Below are 7,698 nucleotides of genomic sequence, written 5' to 3' on the forward strand. Positions count from 1 at the left end.
AAAATTCTATGTGAATACCTTTTACTTCCAGAATGAAGGATGCCGGCCAAATGAGAGCCTATGTAAGTCCTTGATCTTATGGCAAGCAGGTGACTTGAGGCTCCCCTTTAATTGGTTACTTTCAAGGGTCCAGCTCTCTGTGCCCTGGACACTCCCACATTTATTGACAGTGAATTAGTATTGTTAAAAGGATTTTTAAACTAATTTGATTGGACAATCGTTGACACACTATGTCATGTTGATGTCAATGGTTCACAGTTCACACCCGCCTTTAACGTTACTTAACTACTGATCAGTGAGTGTGACTTTGATGGCAACTTCAAGCATAAATTCAGAAATTTAAGAAATTGTGGTTATTTCTTTAACAAAACACCCCTTCATAAATCATTCACTTGAAGAAAAAAAGAAGATAAAGGAGCTTGGATTTGACTGACCTGACTTAAGAACTCAAGTATGAGCTCACACATTAACTTTTTCCAGCTCTTGTTAGGACAAAGGGAGTTGGTTAACTGGGTATAGTGTAAGTAATGCCTTTTTTTTTTCTTTCCCTGTTTGCTGTTTCAAAGTGTTGGTACCGAAGCATTGTGGACAATGATGGTGAGTACAAGATCTAAAACATCTTTATGTAAAATGCAAGTAGCATGAAAGTAGCTGCACCCATCTAGACAATAGCATAAGGTAAAAGTTTCTTGCCAGGCTTAGTATTGCTGAACAGCTATTTAGATCAGAGGTAGGCAAAGTCGATCCTGGAGAGCCACAGTGGCTGCAGGTTTTTGTTCCAACCCAGTTTTTTAATGAGAAGTCAATTATTGCTGATGAAGCACTTGCTGCTCAAGTGACATTTTCTGCTTCATTATAGTGGTCTCTCTTGTTAACGTTCCCCACCCTTAATTGCTTATTTCAGTCTTAAACAGCTGCATTCACTGTTTTAATGGCTTCTTATTAGCAATAAGATGCAAATGGCAATTGATCATTTATGATTTAAAGCCTAAAACAGATTAATCTGTTACATTTTACTCTTAAGTGTTTGATTAAACCAAATAGTGCATGATGAATCCACACAGGTGTATATGGAAATAAGTTAGATGGAGAACTGCTGGCTCCATTGTCATTTGCATCTTATTGCTAATAAGAAGTCGTTAAAACTGCTGAATGCAGCTGTTTAATACTAAAATAAGCAATTAAGGGTGGGGAACCTTAACATGCAAAACCACTAAAATGAAGCAGAAAAATGTCACTTGAGCAATAAGTGCTTAAATAGCAACAATTGACTTCTCATTAAGAAACTGGGTTGGAACAAAAACCTTCAGCCACTGTGGCTCTCCAGGATCACCTTTGCCCACCTCTGATCTAGATGAAAGCTGCAGGATTGGCGTTAGAAGGCACAATGAAGTGACCAAAAATTGATACATCCTGTCCAGGATAAGAGATGAGATGAGATTTGTAGTTAGTAGAATAGTGGTGTGCCTTGGGATGATTCTGGTTACAAAAAGTGTGTCACTACAGAAAAAAAAGTTTGGGAAACACTGCTCAAGATAATAGCATATGTACTATTTTTGGCAGGCTTTGTGAAATGACTTAGTTTAATCAGAATGCAACTGAGAAATTTTCAGGCATGAAGGAAAGGAGGGCAAAATTTATGTTCAAAAATATAGGTATCCTTTTATTTTATTATTTTTATTGTAATCATTCCTTACAAATAAATCAGTTTTTTCCAAAAAAAATGGGATGAAAACAAATTAACCCCCACCCCTAAGAAAGAGAGCATCACCAACGGAGTAAAACTTAAAGCTTGCAAACATACCTAAATTGACAAGTTTAATAGGCCAATAGAGATGAATGGAGAAGAAAAAGAAATGCGGAAAGAATTGCTTCCTCTGTGCTTTAAGAGCTTATTTTAAAATATTATTGATTAGATCCTTCCAGGTTTTGAAAAAATTCTGTACTGACCCTCTAACTGAGAATTTGATTTTTTCCAATTTCATATAGTATAAAACATCGGTTTCCCACTGGCTTAAAAGAGGAGAGTTAGGATTCTTCCAGCTTAGCAAAATAAGTCTGCGTGCCAAAAGTGTAGTGAACGCAATCACAGTTTGTTTGTCCTTCTTCACTTTAAGCCCATCTGGAAGAACCCCAAACACCTGTTAATGGGTTAGGAGGGATTGTGAGTCCAAGGCTGTCTGAAAGATAATTAAAATTTGCAGGCCCAAAACATGTGACCCAGTGAAGCTGGGACTTGATTGCAGCGTTTGCAGGTTGGATCTTGACCTGGGAACATTTTGGACAGTTTTAAGTAAGACAGATGTGCTCGATATATAATTTTGAGTTGAATAATTGTATGTTTTGCACATATGGAGCTCAAGTGAATTCTCTGCATTGCTACCTTCCACTCCTTTTCTGGTATATTGATTAAGAGATCTTTTTCCCCATTGTCCTCTTGGATCTTTGAAAGGGAGGGACTGTAAACTAATTTTATATATTACAGAGATGGTGTCTAAGTCCTTGAAATTGAGCAATATTTTTTCCAGCATGGAGGAGGGTGCAAGATGAGGAAAATCGGACAGGTTCTGTTTAACAAAGTTCCTAATTTGAAGATAGTGAAAGAAATGTGTAGCTGGAATGTTAAATTTGGATTGTAATTGTTCATAGGATGCAAAGATGAAAATCTGAAATACAAGTATAATGATGGTAAATGCAGAATAATATTTAGGCTGAACTTGTCCTGTGGGTGTAGTACAAGACAAGATGGAGGGTGAGTTATGTTTTAAGATGTGGGGGTCTGTGGATCTTACAATGTGAATCTGTGCCCAGGGGAGGTAAGCCTGGCAAACATACATAGGACTGGGCAGACTGGCAGCAAATGTACAATAAAATCAGGTGGGAATGACTCAGTGGGTGAGGCAAATGATAAACTGGGATACAAGACTTGAGAAAAACCAAAGGACTAGTGATTGTATGATGTTGATTTATGGAATACAGTGGAAATCGCTGTAATATACTGAGGATGTGTTATAGGACAGAAGTTCACATTATTGGAATATTACCAAGGTTGGGCTGTGTACATTATGGTGCAGGTTTTGGCAGATTGGGAGCTGGGCAAGTTGGTAGAGGATTTGGCAATTTAGAGACAGGTGTTGTATAAAATTTGGGTGTCGGATGCACTTGTTCCCTTCCATAGCTATGGGGTAAGCTATGGGAAGAATAAGAGGACTGTGGATGTCATGGACTGATGTTTTGGAGTGCAGTAGAAATAGGAAAGCTGGCATCAGAATGGGCAGCATGGTGGAAAGGGTATAATACATTTTTAACCTAGACTTGTCCTATGGGTCTGGTACTGGACATGCCAAGATGTGCATTGGCACTATGATGAGGACCATGAGAGCATGTGGGATGACCAGATAGATAGACAGATATGAAAGGCACTATATAATAAATAAATATGAAAGGCACTATATAATAGATAAGTTCTGCTTCAGTTTGACCCTCCAAAACCTGCGGTCCCATGCACATTTTCTTCACCAGACGCCACTGGTCAGTATGCTAGGAACAGAGGCTGAATTTGGAGTTTTGGGTCACAAAGCTTTATTTTTATTGCCCTAGTTAGGAGAGCAGAAGAAAAGATGGATCAAGAGACAAAGACAAAAGAGCAAAGTGAGGATCAAACTCAGGAAGCAAATTCTAACTCGAGTCTAAGCCAAATCACTAAACAAGGGTCAAAGTTGGAAAAAAGGGCATGAAATCGTAAACCAGAAATTCGATAGAAAGCACAAGTACAGTAAAGGTTTTGAGATCGATACCTATGAGTCTTTATTTTTGTATATTTGTTAAGCTTTATCGTTGTTTTTGTCATTTTTGAATGATTATTTTTCAGATTTTTGTATTTTCTGTTATGTTTGTAATTATATCCTGTTATTTTAAATGTGCCTTCATGTTCTGCACTTTGTAGGTGGACTCCCAGGAGGCGATGCCACCATGACATCATCGCTAGAGAGCCGTCCCTTATGAATTTGAGTGAGTATAAAAATGAATTACTGTTCATTTTAGTTGTACCGTGACAACCCCTTGTTTCTGCTATTGATGTCACAGTTTTATACAAGGATATACAGTCATATGAAAAAGTTTGGGAACCCCTCTTAATTCTTTGGATTTTTGTTTATCATTGGCTGAGCTTTCAAAGTAGCAATTTCTTTTTAATATATGACATGCCTTATGGAAACAGTAATATTTCAGCAGTGACATTAAGTTTATTGGATTAACAGAAAATATGCAATATGCATCATAACAAAATTAGACAGGTGCATAAATTTGGGCACCCCAACAGAGATATTACATCAATACTTAGTTGAGCCTCCTTTTGCAAATATAACAGCCTCTAGATGCCTCCTATAGCCTTTAATGAGTGTCTGAATTCCGGATGAAGGTATTTTTGACCATTCTTCCATACAAAATCTCTTCAGTTCAATTAAATTTGATGGCTGTTGAGTATGGACAGCCTGCTTCCAATCATCCCATAGATTTTCGATGATATTCAAGTCAGGGGACTGTGACGGCCGTTCCAGAACATTGTACTTCTCCCTCTGCATGAATGCCTTTGTAGATTTCGAACTGTGTTTTGGGTCATTGTCTTGTTGGAATATCCAACCCCTGCGTAACTTCAACTTTGTGACTGATGCTTGAACATTATCCTGAAGAATTTGTTAATATTGGGTTGAATTCATCCGACCTTCAACTTTAAAAAGGGCCCCAGTCCCTGCACAAGCCACACAGCCCCACAGCATGATGGAACTTCCACCACATTTGACAGTAGGTAGCAGGTGTTTTTCTTGGAATTCGGTGTTCTTCTTCCGCCATGCAAAGCGCTTTTTGTTATGACCAAATAACTAAATTTTTGTCTCATCTGTCCAAAGCACTTTGTTCCAAAATGAATCTGGCTTGTCTAAATGAGCATTTGCATACAACAAGCGACTCTGTTTGTGGTGTGAGTGCAGAAAGGGCTTCTTTCTCATCACCCTGCCATACAGATGTTCTTTGTGCAAATTGCGCTGAATTGTAGAACGATGTACAGATACACCATCTGCAGCAAGATGTTCTTGCAGGTCTTTGGAGGTGATCTGTGGGTTGTCTGTAACCATTCTCACAATCCTGCGCATATGCCACTCCTGTATTTTTCTTGGCCTGCCAGACCTGGGTTTAACAGCAACTGTGCCTGTGGCCTTCCATTTCCTGATTACATTCCTTACAGTTGAAACTGACAGTTTAAACCTCTGAGATTGCTTTTTGAAGCCTTTCCCTAAACCATGAAACCGAACAGTCTTTGTTTTCAGATCTTTTGAGAGTTGCTTTGAGGATCCCATGTTGTCACTCTTCACAGGAGAGCCAGAGGGAAGCACAACTTGCAATTGACCAACTTAAATACCTTTTTTAATGATTGGACACACCTGTCTATGAAATTAAAGGTTTGACGAGCTAGTCCAACCAATTTGGTGTGGCAAGTAATCAGCATTGAGCAGTGACAGGCATTCAAATCAGCAAAATTACAAGGGGACCCAAATTTTTGCACAGCCATTTTTTCACATTTGATTTAATTTCATACAACTAAATACTGCTTCACTAAAAATCTTTGTTCGGAAAACACCGCAGTACTCAGATGTTCCAATGGAAATGAAAGACATACCATTGTTATCTTTTTTGTTTAAAGTAAATTATTATGCAGGCTGAGAGAGGTTACCAAACTTTTTCATATGACTGTATATCCAGGATGCTAGGTAACATGCATTAAAGGTTCATTTAGCGATGTTATTGAAATGACAATACTTCAAGCAACTCCTCAGTACATTCACTGTCCCAGTTTGACTGCTTCTATTTGTGTTATTTGACGTTTTCACATTTCAAATTACAGACTACAAACTACAGACCAGTGACACTTATGCCTCACATCATGAAGACCTCCGAGAGACTGGTCCTGGACTATATGAGTTCTCTTGTGGTAGACCCCTTGGACTTTGTGAGACTCAAGGACTGTGTTTCTGATACAGATGTGAGCATTACTAGAGCACCACAAGGAACAGTCCTGTTTGCATTACTCTTCACTGTATTCCTCTAACTATAAATACAACAGCAGGCCATCTCAACTGCAAAACTTCTCAGATGGTTTTGCACTTACAGGGTGTATTGATAAAGTGAATGAGACTGAGTACAGGAGTCAGATGGAGAACTGTGTTGGTGCAAATTGTTTGCATTTTAACATCAGCAAAATCAAGGAGCTGGTTATTGACTTTCACTGAAACAAAGAGCCTCTATAACCAGTCACTATTCAAGGAGTGGATGTAGAGATGGTCCAGTCCTACAAGTACCTGGGGGGCCATATTAATGACAGGTTGGATTGGAAACAGAGAGACAATATAAGATAAAGCATAGTAGGCAGTGCTGGCCATGGTAATTTTGTATGCTGGGTGCTGGGCTGGTAACATCACTTCAAATTATTATTATTATTATTATTAATAATATTATTAAGAGAAGCCCACTGAATTAACAGGCTAATTAAAAGGACAAGCTAAGTTACAGGATGCACACTGGATCCCTTGAGGTCATCGCAAAGGAGTGAATTAAAACCAAACTGAGTGTCATTATGAACAAAGCTGCACATCCTCTCTCTGACACACTAACAGTGAGATGTTTCAGCCAACAAATTACTCATCAGAAGTGTGTCAACAAACGAGATGGGGCTCCTTTATACCAACAGCAATATGCCTGTATAGTGTCTTACTAAGACTGTCACAGCCAAGTCAGAAGTTTTCTTCCTTTTTAGTCATTTTGGTTTGTGTTCAGACAACAGTGTGTGTGTGTGTGTGTGTGTACAAGCACATGCACACACATTTATTTATTTAAAGAGCTTTGGTAAAAGGCCAAATTTCCCCCAAGGGACATATAAATAAAGTTTTATTTTTCTATCTGAATTCTTTGGCTACAATCTGATGATGGTTTCTTGACTTTGATGTTGGTTCATGTTTAATAGGATTTCTTTTCTGGTGTTGACAACATTTATTTACTTACAATTTATTGTCTGACTTATTTTCAGATTTTTTCTCCATTGTCTATCATTTTTATTCTCTTGACAAAACAACAGTGTTACCACACCCTGCCACTGAGAACTCCATAACTGCCACACTGTGGACATGCTGGAGCAACTGAACAAAACACAGCCAGATCAATTAGAGCACCTCAGCTAGCAGGGATAATGGGAGCGAAAAAGAGAGTGAGCAACATCACCCCACCATTATTTATTAAGAAACCCCTGGCAGGGTTTCTTGTAGACTCTGCTGAATGTTGGATTCATATAAGCTTAGCATAAAATTATTATTTGTGTACTGAAAGGCTTTTGCGCTTGCTCTGTTTTTCTTTGTCACCATTGTAGCTTTGAGGGAGCCCTGTAAGCTGTGTGAACTTTCCACAGTGCATTTCACTGCTCCCTGAAGAACACAGGTGTGTTAACTGCTCATAACATACAATTCAAATGGTGTTTAGAATAATTAATGCCAAAAAAAAAAACAAGGTTACAGTGACCTTCTTCCATTTTCACTGTAATAGTAACAGTTCAGCAATTTTTTGGTGTATAATTTTTGCTTTTTTTTGTCTAACATTCATCTCTTTCTTCCTCCCTGGTTACTCTTTGGATGTTTTCATTTCAGAACAGCCTTA

General features: G+C 38.4%; 1 long non-coding RNA gene across 1 annotated transcript; it reads left to right on the plus strand.

The window, feature by feature from the left end:
• Positions 1 to 381: 381 nt before the first annotated feature.
• Positions 382 to 7,255, plus strand: LOC120539787. Its single transcript, XR_005635681.1, has 4 exons — positions 382 to 451; positions 567 to 597; positions 3,947 to 4,011; positions 7,079 to 7,255. It is a non-coding gene; the product is annotated as an uncharacterized LOC120539787 (long non-coding RNA).
• Positions 7,256 to 7,698: the final 443 nt, after the last annotated feature.

This window comes from Polypterus senegalus, chromosome 11 (genome assembly GCF_016835505.1).
Source record: "Polypterus senegalus isolate Bchr_013 chromosome 11, ASM1683550v1, whole genome shotgun sequence".
NCBI classification, from domain to species: Eukaryota; Metazoa; Chordata; class Cladistia; order Polypteriformes; family Polypteridae; genus Polypterus; species Polypterus senegalus.